Source organism: Otolemur garnettii, unplaced genomic scaffold, assembly GCF_000181295.1.
Source record: "Otolemur garnettii isolate 467f Iridium unplaced genomic scaffold, OtoGar3 scaffold00045, whole genome shotgun sequence".
NCBI classification, from domain to species: Eukaryota; Metazoa; Chordata; class Mammalia; order Primates; family Galagidae; genus Otolemur; species Otolemur garnettii.
The window spans coordinates 3886429-3902670 of NW_003852440.1; positions in this window are offsets into that span (position 1 = coordinate 3886429).

The window sequence follows — 16242 nt, forward strand, 5'->3', positions numbered from 1 at the left end:
CCCATAGACTATGTATACCATATTTAGCCATTAAAAAAGATGGAGACTTTACATGTTTTGTATTAACCTGGATAGAGTTGAAACACATTCTCCTTAGTAAAGCATCACAAGAATGGAGAAGCAAGAATCCAATGTATTCAATTCTAATATGAAGTCAGTAGATCACCTCATACAGGTAAGGGGAGGGGGAATGGTAGAGGGGAAAGGGGGGGAGAAGGGAAGGGGGTCACAGTGTATGGCACACATCTTGGGGGAGGGACTTTACTTAACAAATGCAATCAGTGTAACCTAATTCTTTGTACCCTCAATAAATCCCAAACTATTAAAAAAAAAGTTTTTGTTGGAAGGTGGGAAAGAGAATTCACATCACATGGTACCCATTGGGAACTTATCCGGATTGCACTCACTCTCTGTCCCCTGGCTGGCCTTCCTGAGTAGTGGTGTGCAGTGGGCAGCACAGCAATGGCTATGAACACAGATTCTGATGCAAGAATTGCTTGGTTTTATCCCTAAGTTCTGCTACTTACTACCTGTCAGACTTTGGGTGAGTTACTTAACCTCTCTATGTCTCAGTTTCCTCATCTGTAAAGTGGGGATAATGTTAATAATAGCACCTGCCAATTGTAATGCCCCCATCCATCATCCATCCTGAGGCTCATCAAGGTAAGCTTCTATCAGAGGCAAATACTTCCCTAGAGAAGATATCTGATGGCTGGAAAATAAGATTTGATTTTGTCTCTTTCTCTCAACTACACTTTCTCAAGCTCTCCTATGTAACATATATGCATTCATTTATATATATAAATTACATAGTCAAGATCACACAACATATATTCTTTTTAAACAAAAGTTAATGTGAAAACACATATTAACTTTTCTTTCTTTTTTTTTTTTTTTTTGAGACAGAGCCTCAACCTATCCCCCCGGGTAGAGTGCTGTGGCATCACAGCTCACAGCAACCCCCAACTCCTGGGCTCAAATGAGTCTCCTGCCTCTGCCTCCCAAGTAGCTGGGACCACAGGCGCCTGCCACAACGCCCAGCTATTTTTTTGTTGCAGCTGTCATTGTTGTTTGGCCGGCCCAGGCTGGATTTGAACCCGCCACCTTAGGTGTATGTGGCTGGCACCTTAGCCGCTTGAGCCACAGGCGCCGAGCCACACATTAACTTTTCTTAGATGGAATATGATATGTATAAAGGCCAATGACATCATAATTGCTTCTAGGTATTTTATTACTTTTTAAAAATAAAAAACAAATACCACCCAAGATGTACTATAAAAAAAATCACTAGTCAGTTCCTTATTATTATGCAGCCATATGCAAAATCATGTTTTTCATGGGCGGCAGAAGGCAAGCTGAGTTTACCAATGCTTCTGGGTAGTCTCCACGTCATTGTCACTCGTTTGCTGTTGTTTGCAGCTGCAGGAGCAGAGCAGTGGCTTTGGGTTGCCTAAGGAGCATGGCGAGAGAGACCATCACAATTGTGGGGTTCTGCATGCGACTCCACTCGAAGCCAGACTCTTAGTGCTACAAAAGATACCTCAGCAGAGAAAGTAGTGAGGCAACTGCACAGGCAAGCTTTGCCCCAGGTAGACACATAACTGGACTGAATTACTATGACTCGGATCTAAATTCAGCAAGATAGGATCCACGATTACTTTTAGGCGTGATTTCACCATGCTTGTGTTTTAAATTTATCTCTCGGTTGAATGGAACACATGTTCAAGTAATTTTTTCCATGCAAGTTATGTTTTCCATGCCCATATATAAGAATATCTTATGCTGCCTCCACATATCGCAAACAATTTGGCTGGGAATAAAATTATTGAATCCTTACTTTCTTCATTCAAAATGCTCTGAATGTGACTTTAAAAAACTAGTTAGCACTGTGGGAAGTCTGCAACACAAAAACTGTTCTTTTGGTTATAATGCAAATAGAAATTTGCCTTGCATGGGCGGTTATGGCACTCTCTTAGATTTCCTTATAATTAATGGCTATTTTCAAAAGGTTTCTAGAAACAGTGACTTTGCCTAAAATCCAGACCAGGCCTTTATCCTTCTTACACAGGTCTATTGTCAATTCTATTATGTCTTTGATGATGTCTCCTCTTTGTTCTAATGCCTTTTTTAGGAACCCCTGTAATTCCCAGGCTGAATCGCCATTCTCTTTCATTTCTGCTACTTGGAAAATAAGCTTCATTTCTGTCTTGCTTTCCCTCTCATGCTCTCTCAAGCTCTCTTGATATCTGTCTACATATCTGATTTTTGTGCTGTTGTTCTTGTCTTCTACTTTACGGAGGACTTTTTGAGTTTATCTTCCATGTCACTGACTTTGCAGAACACGGTTAGTTCTGCTCTTTACTGATGCAATGTGATTTCCCCCCAACTTTTCACTATGAAAATTATCAAGCAAAAAATTTGAGAGAATAATATAATGATCATCACAGGGACCCAATAATTATCAGATATTTTTCCATATTTTATTTGTGTACGTATGTATATTTAAAATGCTAAAGTATTTGGAAATAAGTTGCAATATTACATCTTCAGTACTTCAGTATGTATCTGCTAAATGAGAACACTCTACTGCTTAACCTTGATACCATGTAACACCCAAGAAAGTGAATAATTACTTGATATCTAAACTCAGATCATATTCAGGCTTCCTCATTTGCCCCTCAAATATTGTTTTCCCCCAAGTTAGTATTCAGTCAAGGTTAACATGTTGCTTTTGTTGTTTTTAGTCTCTTAATCCAGAACAGTCTTCTCCTGCCCGTGCCACTGTCACGCATTGTTTATGACACTAACTTTAGACTCGCCCACATTCTGGATTAGTCTGTTTCCTTTTGGTGTATTTAGCTGGTGTCTCCATCCCTGTGTTTGCTATAAAATGGAAGCTAAGTTTGAAGGTGCAATTAGATTCTGCTTGAAAATATTTTTTTATTATTATTAACTTTTTTTTTTTGGCCGGGGCCGGGTTTGAACCCACCACCTCCAGTATATGGGGCTGGTGCCCTACTCCATTGAGCCACAGGCACTGCCCTCTGCTTGAACATTTTTGGAAAAATACTTTATAGTAATAATGTATTATTTATATTGTCTCATGTCCTGTTATTAATGCCGCTAAGTTTGATTGTGTGGTTGAGGCAGTAAAAAATTTGGCTCTGAATTATAAAGCTCTACCCCCCTCCCGCCTTGAGATTATCAGGTGGGTGTTCAGTAGGGTGATACTTGGCACCAAGGTGAATTTTAAATCTGCTATTGCATGTTTCATTCCCCTGTAATATTTCCTTATTGTCCTTCCTCTTTGTATAACGGTACCTGCTGTCTTTTCATCACAGACCATTTTCTCTTTTGTTTTGCTATACGAAAGCCCTATCTTTCTGTATCCTTTAGGAGAATGCCAAGTCCTGTTTCCGGTCTTCTCTTTGGTTTCTGTTGAAAGCTACTCCGGAGATTGGGATGCTTTCTGGGTCTTTAGGCTGATGTTTTCACAGGTCCAGTCTTGAGTTTTGGTTCAGGCTCCTGGAAGCATTAGGGATCCACCCTGACCAGGCGTATGTCCACAGGGCACATGCGTCTCACTGTGGCAACTCTCTTTGTTCACTCAGCTATGTGCCAAATTCCCTTTCCAGAGACATCTCAAGCCAGGGCAGAGCCCAGCCCAATCCCCAAGGCCGGTGGCTCCCACCTCTTCCATTCCACTTGACTGGAAGAGCCCCTTCTCCAGCCCCTCTCATGTGCCCAAGAACAATCTGCAGAGTTCGCTGACCCCTGGGTGCTTCTGACAGTGTTCCTCTCTCCTCCTCTCATCACTGCCTGTCTCCCTGGTTTTAGAAGTAGAGCTCTCTAAGCATTATGTATAAAGAGGGGGGTGTTAGTGAGGGACCAGGGCATGGCGGGTGGGGGTGGAGAAGGCATACGGATCTCTCTGCCTCCTCCTCTGGGAGCTGCTCTGTGGTCTGATGCCCAGTTTTCTAGTCAATAAAGATTTTGTTTCAGACTTAATTAAACATTGGGGGAGGAGATGAAGGTCCTTCTATGTTGCGGCATCTTCTGTGCTGGACTTCTCAGTCCAGTTCCATGAACTTTGCTTCTAGTAACTGGGGATTGTTTAGTGAGGGCCCACCCCCCATTAATATTCTAGTGGGAAGCTGGGACTATTAGGCCAGCAGCTGACATCTGGATTGCCCTGGATTGCTTCCATCTGATGTAAAGGCTCCAGGAGTCCAGCCCTATTTCTTATCCATTTTATTTCCGTTACACCTAGACCCGTCCACTCCAGTGAGGATGACATGGTCACTGTATTAGGAACACAGGGTCCTCCTCACTTTCCTTCTGTTGGTCCCTCTCCCCTGGAATCTCTCTCCTCCACTAATCTCAATCTTTAAGGCACCATCCCCCCTACCGGGATGTTTCCTCCAGTGCATGGTCCCTCCCAGGCCTCTCTCTCTCCTGAATTCCTGTAACACACTTTCGGCTGTTGTAGGTCCACTTTGCCCTTTGGCTTCAGGGTGTTAGCTCTGTCTCCTGAATGGACCCCAAACTCCCAGAAGGCAAGGACTAGGCTTTTCTCTGCAAGTGCTCCTGGGACCTCTGGAGGGGGAAGTGGCACCTGACTCACTGAGCTTCACACGGGAGGGGTCCTGTGCTGTGACCATGCTGCTGCTATGACCCCATGCTGTGTCCACTACAACTGCTACCTGACTTATGCTCCACACATTCCCGTCCAGCTGCATTGAAATACCCTCCTCAGGCATGTGGCTGTGAGGTCAGGCAAGTCCTGACTTCTTAAAGCTTTGGTTTAGTTATCTGTACCATTAAATTAAAATGAGACTGCTCTCTCTGGCTCACACTTGTAATCCTGGCACTCTGGGAGGCTGAGATGGGAAGATCACTTGAGCTCAGGCGTTCAAGACCAGCCTGAGCAAGAGCGAGACCCCATCACTACTAAAACTAAAAAATTAACTGAGTGTTGTGGTGATGCCCATAGACCCAGCTACTCAGGATGCTAAGGCAGGAGGACCCCTGAAACCCAGGAGTTTGAGATTGCTGTGAGCTTGGCTGATGCCATGGTTCTCTAGCCTGGACAACAGAATGAGACTTTGTCTCAAAAAATAAAAATAAATGCCTTCCAGCCAGATATGGTGGCTCATACTTATAATCCTAGCACTCTGGGAGACTGAGGCAGGTGGATTGCCTGAGTTTAGGAGTTTGAGGCTAGTCTGAGCAAGAGAAAGACTCTGTCTCTACTAAAAATATAAAAACTAGCAGGGCATGCTGGTACATGCCTATAGTCCCAGCTACTTGGGAGGCTGAGGTAGGAAGATCACTTGAGCCCAAGAGTTTGAGGTCACTGTGAACTGTGATGCCACAGAACTCTACTCAGGGTGACCAAGTGAGACTCTGACTTTAAAAAAAATTCAATGCCTTCCCTATAAGGTTTACTGGAGCATTAAGTGAATTCAGTGCACTTGGATGTTTCACTCAGTGCCTGACACTCCCTACCTATTTGAATCTAATCTATACAAATACCTGTTAATCCACTGTTTGTCCTGGAATTAGCTACAAGCTGCTCTTTTTTCCTCCTTGTTTTTAAATCCTGTCTTCTATTTCCAACCTTTATGCTGCTCCCATTGTTTTCCGTTCTTCCTCCTTTCTTTTTTTAAATTTCAGGTACCCGATGCTGCTGAACTAAAACGGCAGCTTCCTGGCTCCCACAGACTGTATCTTTGACGTTCTGAACACTTGGGGTATATAAAAAATTCTAGTGTTTGAGTCTTCCTGTCAGCAGGCCTCTCTGCTGTCCTCATTCATTCATGGACTCGCCCACTCATGCATCTGTCCATCCAAATAGCCATTCACTTATTTTTGGTAATTTTGCAGATGAAAATGAATAGGTAGGAATTGGGTGTGTATGTGTGTGTGTGTTTGTGTATGCATGTGTGTGTGCATGTGTGTGCGTGTGTGTGCACGTGTGTGTGTGTGCGTGCATATACATGTGTGCGCACGCACGTAAACACAGCCATCCACTGCCAACAAACTGCAGGAGGAAGATGGCAGGGAGAAGATGAGGAAGGAAAGGCAGCGCTCCAGGGAGCACCTCTGTGTGACAATAACAGGTACGACTGCACATCACCAAAATACACTTTTATTTATTTATTTATTTATTTTTTATTTCTTATAGCATAACTGTGTACATTAATGCAATCATGGGGTAGTGTGCTGTTTTCATATACATTTTGAAATACTCTCATCAAACTGGTTAACATAACCTTCATGTCATTCTCTTAGTCATTAAGTTAAGACATTCATACTCTGCTTTTAGAAAGATTCACTTATACTCTTGAAAGTACACTTTGATTATATCAAATTGTGTTCATAGTGCCAGGGGAGGTGGGCCACAGATGAGGGGTGAGGATCCCTGCTGCATCCCTGGGAATGACGACACTGATGATCTGCCAGATGCAGGGAGTGATCATTTGTGTTGGGATTTAAATGAGAAAGAGTTTGGCAGGGAAGAAGGGCTGGGAGAGAAATCATACACTGTGATGATTTAGGTGCAGAAGATGGCACTGTTTGCAGAGACTACGTATAGCACCAGAGAACTGTCCTTGGAGGGTGGCTCACCTGTGCTGGGGAAAGAAAGCACAGCTCCAGGGCTCAAGTCATCTGGGCCTCTGAGCTCATGCTGGTGGGAGAAGGGGGAGGTAGTGACAGCCCAGAAGCTGTGGGAGCCAGCTGACTTTGGGACACAGAAGCTTCAGGTAAGAGAGGAAGATGATCTTATTAGAGGCACCTCATGTGTGAACAGAAGTGATGATTTGGAGAAAATCACTCTCTGGATGTAAGCTTAGCACATTATTCATTATTGCATCCTATTCCGGGAGACAGCTCATCCCTGCAGCCATCCCAGGTCATCAACTCTGGATTCACAAGACCACTTGGGTCCCCTTGGGCCCCTTCTTACCTGGATAGACATAGGGCCTGGCAAGTCTCAGCTTCCTTTCTCTCCAAGCCCCTCGGAGGCAGGTTATGCGTCTGCTATGGTCTAAATGTTTGTGGTCCCCAAAATTCATATGTTGAAACCTAACGACCATTGTAAAAGTATTAAGAGGTGAGACCTTAAGGGGTGATTAGGTTAGGAGGGCTCTGCTCTCCTGAATGGGATTAGTGTCCTTATGCAAGAAACTTGAGGATCCTTTTGTCCTTCTACCACACAATGACACTGCAAGAAGGCATCATCTATGAGGGATGGTCCCTCACCAGACAGAATCTGCTGGCACCTTAATCTTGGACTTCATAGCCTCCAGAACTGTGAGCCATAAATTTATGTTGTGTATAAATTGCTCAGTTTAAGAGTATTTTGTTATAGCAGAAAGAGGAGACTAAGACAGTATAGTACAAACTCTATCCTCAAAACAAAAAAAAAAAAAGGAAGAAAGAAAAAAGAGGACCACACTGGCATGTGAGTTGCCTCCCGTGTGTCCAGACCTTCTCCTGTGGATGGTGCTCCCCATGCTCCACTTGAATCTTGGGCTTTCTGTCTTGGGAAGCTCTTCACTGCCTGAGGACACTCCTTGGCCTGTTGGTTGCTGTGGCCAGAGGAGTTCTATTACCTCAGTGGCAAAGGGTCACCACCCAGGAGCCTGGACAGCTGTAGGGCCTGAGCCCAGTGCAATTCTAGAAGGTTGTTCTGTTCAGGATTAGTGAAGTTGGGGGGGGGCTGACACACCCTCTGCTTTCTCTTCCTCCCCTTCCATGTCCCCCTCCTTCCCAGGTCTGCCTTCAAGGTCAGACTTTCATGTCTCCTCCTTGGGATATGGCCCAGGCAACCTGAAACTTGCTTCCCCTGTTTATAAGGTAACAGGATTTCTGAAACAAGATACAAGAGCCATGAAACTTAAAGGAAAGAATTAACAAGAGATTTGAATACATTTAAACAAAAACTTCAGTTTTCCTATATTTTTATTTCACCATAAATTAGTGAAAACACAACTTGAAGACTGGAATATGAGCAATGTATATTGCTGACAAATGTTTGGCGTTCAGAATATATAAATAATCCCTACAAACCTGCATGATAAAGACAAACAATGCAATAGAAAAACAGGCAAAGAATATGAATATGCAATTCCCAGGAGGGAAAACTTCTACAGCCAATAACTCATGAAAATTTGCTCAAACTCAGTAGTAATCAGAGGAATGCAACTACAACCAATGAGATGTTATTTCATACTGGCGAGAAGAAAAATGATTCTTCTCTACTCCTCATGTTTTCTTCAGGAAAGGAGAGTTTCCGTGACTATTCATGACTTCTTGTCCTACCCTTTCTTGTCCCTGTGGAGATGAAGTGAGTTGGGAGGTCTTTGGCCCACATTTCTCTCCTGCTTGGAACATTGAAAAAGATCCTAAATGCCAGAGTTTTGTCTCTTTTTCTTTCCCTCTCCACTTGGACCAGACTAATGCAGAGGTCCAGGCAGGACCATGCAATAGATTGGATCTTCCCACCAGTGGGCTATTGCAAAGTCAAGCGAGCCCTTTCTGCCTCTCACACTAATCCAAATTTATTGCTCATAGAGGGCAACGTTTGGTCGTCATCTGTCGTCTTTATTTCTTGATTGGCTCAGAACTTAGGCAAGAAATGGTACTCCTAATGGTTGGCAAACATGGCAAAAAAAAAAAAAAATCTAATGGTTCCAAGTGTTCTCAAGAAAGTGGAGCAACCGGACCTCTCATGTGCTGATGATGGAAGAGTAAATGGATTCACGGTTTTAGAGAGTCACTGAGCACTGTTGAACTTGAAGATGTCGATTCCCTAAGCCCCACAGTTCAACTCTTATGATCCCCTCATCTACATGGACATGAGCACTGTTTGTAAAAACAAAAAACTGGAAACATTCTAGATGTCCATCAAGAAGCAAAGGGAATGCCTAATTCATGATACATTCATCCAGTGGAATGCTATAGTTATCTATATGCATATATTTAACAAAATATTGAGGGCATAAAAATAAGTTGCCAAAGGAATCACACGGTAGGACACCATTTAAATACAAGTTGAAGATCATATAGAATCAGACTGTACTCGTATGTGTGGGGACAGTGGTGCTATGTGATATGTATATAATAATATACAGCCACAACCCTCACTCTAAATGCCTGGGGACCAGGCGTGTTTTCATATTCAAAGTTGTTGATTTTGGAAAAGTCATTTGGGGGTGTCTAATACAGAACATTTCTATCAGGGTACGGGTGGCCACCCGAAGTTCAAACACATCAATGTTTCTTCCGTGAACTATTTGAATTGTCACTTAAAATGAGACCTGTAAAGTTCATAAACCACTCGGTGTCAGTTTAGAGCTTGTCACAAATTCAAAGGTCTTGTCGGTTATGATTTTCGGATTTCAGAATTGTGGATAAGGACCTGAGTATAGAAGTATGCATGAGAATAAAGTCTGGGAAATTCAGGTTATGGTTGCCTTCAGGAAGGGAAGAAGGGTGGGGATTGGGTAGGGAGCTTCGACTACCTGGTATTTATAATGTCTTTATTTTTAAGGAAGTAAATATGGCAAGATGCGATAATGCTTGGTGGCATGTCCACGAGGATGTATGATTATTCTCTACAAAACGCTGCATAGGAAGTGGAGAACGTTCTATCTGCGCCCTGGTGGGGCCCGCGGAGACCAGGTGAACGTTCTAGTCACTCAGTTAGTTGGTGTAGAGCTGGAATTTGAACTCGGTTTTTCACCTGTGTCTTTCCACTGAGGGGATTGAAGTATCATCCTCCCTTAAATAACTGACTCTATGAATCAATGGGCTAAAGAGGGACCATTTTCTCTGAACAGTCTAACGTATAAACAGCATAAAGGGAATCCCACCCCGATTTGCAGCATAGCAGAGTCACTAGTGTCAGGGCAGCGCGGACACCCCGGAGCTGCGGCGCTTCAGCCCATTCGTTTCTGTCTGGAATCGCCCGCTCAGTCCCCCACCTTCGTTCAGCTCACTCAGTCCCCCACCTTCGTTCCGCTCACTCTGCACTTACTGCCCGAAACCGCGAGACGCAGAGCCCCATGTCCAATCTTTGCAGTCCCCGTAGGCGCCTTTCTTCCATCTACCAGAGCTGTTCTTAGGGGCACAGAACTGGAAGGGAAAGTCATGTTATAGGGGAGCCTTCTTTACCACACCCCGACACTTTTCTCTGGGTGACAGAAGGATAAGATGAAAATTCAGGACTTTGAAGGCGAAAGTGAAAATTAAGTACTCTGAGCGTGGCGATGCGCAGGGTCCACGGCAGACACTGCATGCGGTCATATGTCGTCAGCCGGGTCACGCTGTGGAGCAGGTGCACTTACAAACGAGAAGTTAGAGAACAGGTGAGCAGGGGAGCTAGACAGAGGAGCAAGAGGGCGGCGCCTGTGGCTCGGTGAGTAGGGCACCGGCCCCACATACCGAGGGTGGCAGGTTCGAGCCTGACCCCGGCCACCTGCTACAAAAAAATAGCCGAGCGTTGTGGCAGGTGCCTGTAGTCCCAGCTACTTGGGAGGCTGAGGCAAGAGAATGGCCTAAGCCCAGGAGTTGGAAGTTGCTGTGAGCTGTGATGCTACAGCACTCTACCGAAGGTGACAAAGTGAGACTCTGTCTCTAAAAAATAATAATAAATAAATACAATAAATAAATATGTCTGGGCATAGTCTGAATTGGTTCTTGGCGGTTTCCTCATAGTTGCCCTGTGCTCATCACAGGCAGGAAGAAAGGTCAAGGGCGAAGGACTCATCAGCTAAACCCACCCTCCCCTGTAGGGAGGTCTCTGCCGAGGCCCGTCCCGTGACTTCTGCTTAGGTCTCATTGGCCAGAACAGACGCTCGTCCACTCCACCTGCAAGGGGAGCTGGGAAAGATGGTTTCTTTTTTCAGATGAGCCTTTCAACAAAATTTGAGCTCTTTTAGTAAATAAGAGAGAAAGTATTGATACTGGATCACCCAGAAGTACTGAAATCCTCCTGATGAGAAAAGAGAAAGAAGCCTTAACCTTGAAGAGGTGAACATGAATCACATTCCCGAGGGATTCATAAAATTCAGACTTTTAATTTTAAAAGTCTGCTTGAATTTCACATTCAATTCAATATCGGCCTGTTTTAAAATACTGGAACACCAATGTTTTAAATTACTTTTTGGTTAAAGTGCTTAACTTTTTACCCCAGAAACTTTTAAATAAAATCCATATTCCATGAGAATGTCTCAATATTGCAGTATCATTTATAATTCTGAAAGAATTGGGGGAGGCAAGTTACCGAAAAATAGGGAATTGGCTAAATGAATTAGTACATTTGCTTCTTGGAATACATGCAGCCATTAAAGACCATGTTCTTGAAGCATATTTAAGATATATACATAGTACATATATGAGATACACACACAAACGTTTCACATTTCACCCTTTACCGCTGCCCTTAAAGAAATGTGACTGCTCCAAAAACAGAGGCAGAGGTACTCGGCGAAGAGTTTTTTTAATGTAAGTTGTGGATCTTCTCTTGTGTTGGTGAGTAGAGGGAATATCCGTCCTCAATTGCAGTAAGAGGACCTGTACGGTCCGACAGCAGCATCACATCTACCTTAGAACAGCACGCCACCGACACTTCTGAAGACTTGAAAACTTTATCTCCTTCTTTGCTCTGAAAGATCAACCAACTGGTACCTCAATAAACACCAAGAGTTGAGGAAATATTAAGTCATGAAATGTTATTAAATGAAAAAAAAAGTTAGTTTGTATAGTGAGATCTCAATTTTATTAAAAACCCCAAAACAAAAACTACATACCTGTCTATGAAGATATATGCACATGAACAAAAAGCCTGAAAAGAAATGAATCTATATTGCGGAGTGTACCCTCTTCTCAATGTAGCCGCCATCGCTGTTGTGGGGGACTTGGAGTGCGGACGGGAAGACCAGAAAAACACATGGGAAAAGCCAAACGGCAACTTGGGGAAGGGTTGGATGGAGGGCAGGAAGACTGGTATGTGGTGGGTAAGCACCCGACATTCAGGCTGGGCACGGTGGCTCTCGTCTGTAATCCTACGCTCTGGAAGCCCAAGAGGAGTAGATCACCTGAACTCAGGAGTTCAAGACCTGCCTGAGCAAGAATGAGACCCTGCCTCTACTAAAAATAGAAATACTAGCCGGGTGCCTGTAGTTCCAGCTACCCGGGAGGCTGAGGCAGGGGGATCTCTTCAGCCCAAGAGTTTGAGGTTGTTATGAACTGTGATGCCATGACACTCTACCCAGGGTGACAGAGTGAGACTCTGTTCCTGCCCCCCAAAAGCACACTACATTCAGTGCCTAATAGGCCTGGCCCGGATTCAAATCCAGATACTGTAATTTCCCAGATGAAATTTCTTCATCTATAAAACAGAGTTCATTATGCCCACCCTGCAGTGTTATCTGAGTAAGCATAAACATTGGCACAAAATGCTTAGCAGAGTGGATAGCATACAGTGAGAGCTCAGGAAGGGGGACTTGTAAAAAGTTAACATTATTAAGGTAAAATTTGCACACAATAAAATGTACTGAGCTCCATAAACTGTAGCTGTAGCGGACGCTACTGTCACCACAGATTAGTGCCTTTTCTATAGTTTCGTATAAAGGGATAATAACTACACGCTTCTTTCATGTGCCCTAACGTTTTTGAGATTCGCCTGTGTTGTTGCATTTATCATCAGCTTTATTCCTAATACCTCACCTGGCAGCATTTCAGATGTCCCTCAGCAGGTGATGCTGTGTAGTGAAGAATTAAGCAAGGCAGGGCAAGGTGGCTCACGTCTGTAATCCTAGAACTTTGGGAGGCCAAGGCAGAAGGATCACATGAAGCCAGAAATCTGAGACTAGCCTGAGAACAAGTGAGACCCTGTCTCTACAAAAAATTTTAAAAAATTAGTCAGGTGCAGTGTGATGATTCGTGCCTGTCATCAAAACTCACAACTACTTGAGGCAGGAGGATCACTTGAGCCTAGTAGTTTGGGTTGTAGTGAGCTATGATGATGCCACTGCACTCTAGCTCAGGTGACAGAATGAGATATTGTCAAAAAAAAAAAAAAAGAGAGAGAGAGAGAGAATTGAATTTAAAAGAGCTGTCTGGTCTTTGTCTCCGGCTACTGGCAGGTGACCTTTAGGGTCCTGAAATGTCCTGAGTTGAAAGTGTCATTGTTTGCCCGGGGACCTTTGGAACATACCATATTTGTTCTGGCCTCTGTTGGGGGGGTCTAGAGACTAAAAGTCAGCCATATGAGTAGTATGTGAGCCCCCCTAATACTCTGGATGCTGAAACTCAGGGGGGCTTCCCAGGTTGACAGTGTTCTGTATCCCGCCGCATAGTGATTCTGGGAAAATAACACAGCCTTACCGACAGGAAAGCTTCATATTTGAAACTCTCCCAGATTCTATCCTGTGTGTTAGAAACTTGGGTTCTGATTTGTACTTTTTTGCTATAATAAAAATGTGACTGTAAGCATAGTGCCTTCCTGAGTTCTATGAGTTGCTCTAGAAAATTGCCAAACCTAAGGGTGGTTGTGTAGACCTCTGAATCTGGAGCCCACAGATCTGAAGTGAGGGTGGCCCAGTGTACCCCCAAACTTGTGGCTGACATCTTAAGTATTATGGGGACTGTTGCAGTTTGGCAAACTCATTGCAAATGCATAAACAAATTTTGTTATATACAGTGGAATATTACTTAGAGATTACAGAAAAAGGGAAGAAGGTACCCACGCATAGGCAGCATTTGACTGGTAGGTGCATCTCAACAGCATTATGCTGAGGGAGTATGATGTTTAAGGAAGCAATGCAACACACGACCAGGAACTCCATGGGCTTATTGCACAGGAAATGCTGTGTTTCTGATATAGGATTCCCTCGCTGAGGGCTGGACAGGGGTTCCCCCATTCTCTCGGCCCAGGTGAGCTCAGAAATCAGACCCCCATTTCCAGGCACAAACAGGCTGCCTTTCCCAGGCCACACCCTCTGGGCTCTAGCAAGGTCATAAACAAAGCAGCCTGAAACGTTTTGGGCAGTTCCACCTTGAGCAGGGAGCACACACCCTAATCCCTTCCCTGAGATAACCTTGCCCTAGTGGAGGAGGGACTGTATCCATTCATTTGTTATGCACTCATTAATTTTGAAAAGATATTTTTCCACCTATCAAGTCCTGGCCAAAAATGTAATATATAACCCCAGACAAAGTGCCCAAGAGAGAGACTTTCAACTTAGGTCTTCCCCTTTGCCAGAAGCTCTGGTGCTTTTGAATCCTTCTGTATTCCTCTCTGTCTAATAAAAATCCTATCTTATCAACTGATCTGTGGTCGGTGGGTTCATTCTTCGAATCCCTGAGACCAAGGACCTACTGAGGAACAATTCCAGTATCACTTCCACAGGAAAGTACAATCACTGAGGCCTGCAAATGAGAAGAGTGTCAGGGGAAGTGAAATCTGGGCCTGGCGGATGGAAGGAAGTATGGGGTGGAGGAGAGGTCTCCATTCTCTTAGGCAGGCAGAAATTATCTCAGGAAAACAAGCCCAGGAGGAGGATAGGTATGAAGGGGTGTAGAAGACACCACAGGACGGGTGGTGGGCTGGGAGCTAACAGGACTTTGGATTCACGCGGGGAAGCATGTGGGAGCCCCGGATTTTTCAGAGCTGAAGGGGAGATGCCACATGATGAAAACAGGTTTAAAAGAATCTTTTCCTGTATCATTTCACTGCACTGAAAAAATGGGAAACAAAAATTTCCTGCCTCTCCAATATAGAATATTGGAGTGGTTAGGAAAGAAAAAGTATATTTGCTCTGGATACAGCAGTCAGGAATTAATATAAATTTCAATATTCAACAAAGTGCTTCTCAAGCTTTTCAGAACAGTGACATGACAGTCAAAAATATATATATCAATACTCAACACACACATACACATAAACACAAATGAAACAAAAGTTTCATGAAGAATTGTTTCTGTTTATTATATGCAATGCACTCTGAAATTTTCTATTTTATTCTATTTTTTCTGTTCTGTTATTATGTTTTATTCTCTTATATTTCTTTTTCAGACAATACTGGTCATGGACTATTGAACTGATTCCCTGTCTTCTTTTTTTTTTTTTTTTTGAGACAGAGCCTCAAGCTATCCCCCTGGGTAGAGTGCTGTGGCTTCACAGCTCACAGCAACCTCCAACTCCTGGGCTCAAGTGAGTCTCCTGCCTCAGCCTCCCAAGTAGCTGGGACCACAGGCGCCTGCCACAACGCCCGGCTATTTTTTGGTTGCAGCCGTCATTGTTGTTTGCCGGGTCTGGGCTGAATTCGAACCCGCCACCTTAGGTGTATGTGGCTGGCACCTTAGCCACTTGAGCCACAGGCTCCGAGCCTGATTCCCTGTCTTCATACAGCCTCCTCTTGGGAAGATTGGGAGCCTTGACATTTCTGCAGAGCCACAGCCAGCACTGAAGGTATGATTGAGGGCCTGGGATTGGGGGAGACACAGGGGTGGGGACTGACTCTGCCCTCAGGCTGATCTCATCACTTCAGAGAGTCTGGCATAGACTTGCTGTCTGTGAGCCAGGAAGCCACCCTCACCAGACACCAAACCTGCTGGCACCTTGACCTTGGGTTTCTCAGCCTTCTGAACCATAAGTAATAAATGTCTATGTTTCTGAGCTGCTCAGTCTGTGGTAGTTTGTTACGGCAGCCTGCAAGCTCTTGCCCGTGCCTCAGAGAAGCTGACAGCTCTGTCCAGACTTGCCCGTGCCTCAGAGAAGCTGACAGCTCTGTCCAGACTCAGAGTGGCTGGGCGTGTTCGTAAGCAGGATCATGTATTCTAATGCATCTGGAGAACTGCTGTGTTCTGCTTAAGGGGCAGAGACTACATTCCTGTTTCTGCACCTCTCCCTGCGTCCTCCCCACAGAGGTCTGTCACCCGCTGCCAGTGATGCTGATCACAGAGTGGACAAGTGGATGTCACAGCATAAACGATTTTAAAAGTTCTGCACATCCACACAGAGAAAAACTCAATTTAATTTAAGTTGGGGTAAGAGAGGGGGGAGGGAGAAGAGGGGAAGAGTGAGGGTTGTGCTCTCCCCTAATGGGCACAACGTAAGGGTGAGGGCCACCTCCTGGGTGAGGGACACAGCTACAACAGGGACTTTACCTAACAAATGCAAACATTGGGAACACTCACATTCATCTGAAAAAAAAGAAAAGAAATAAA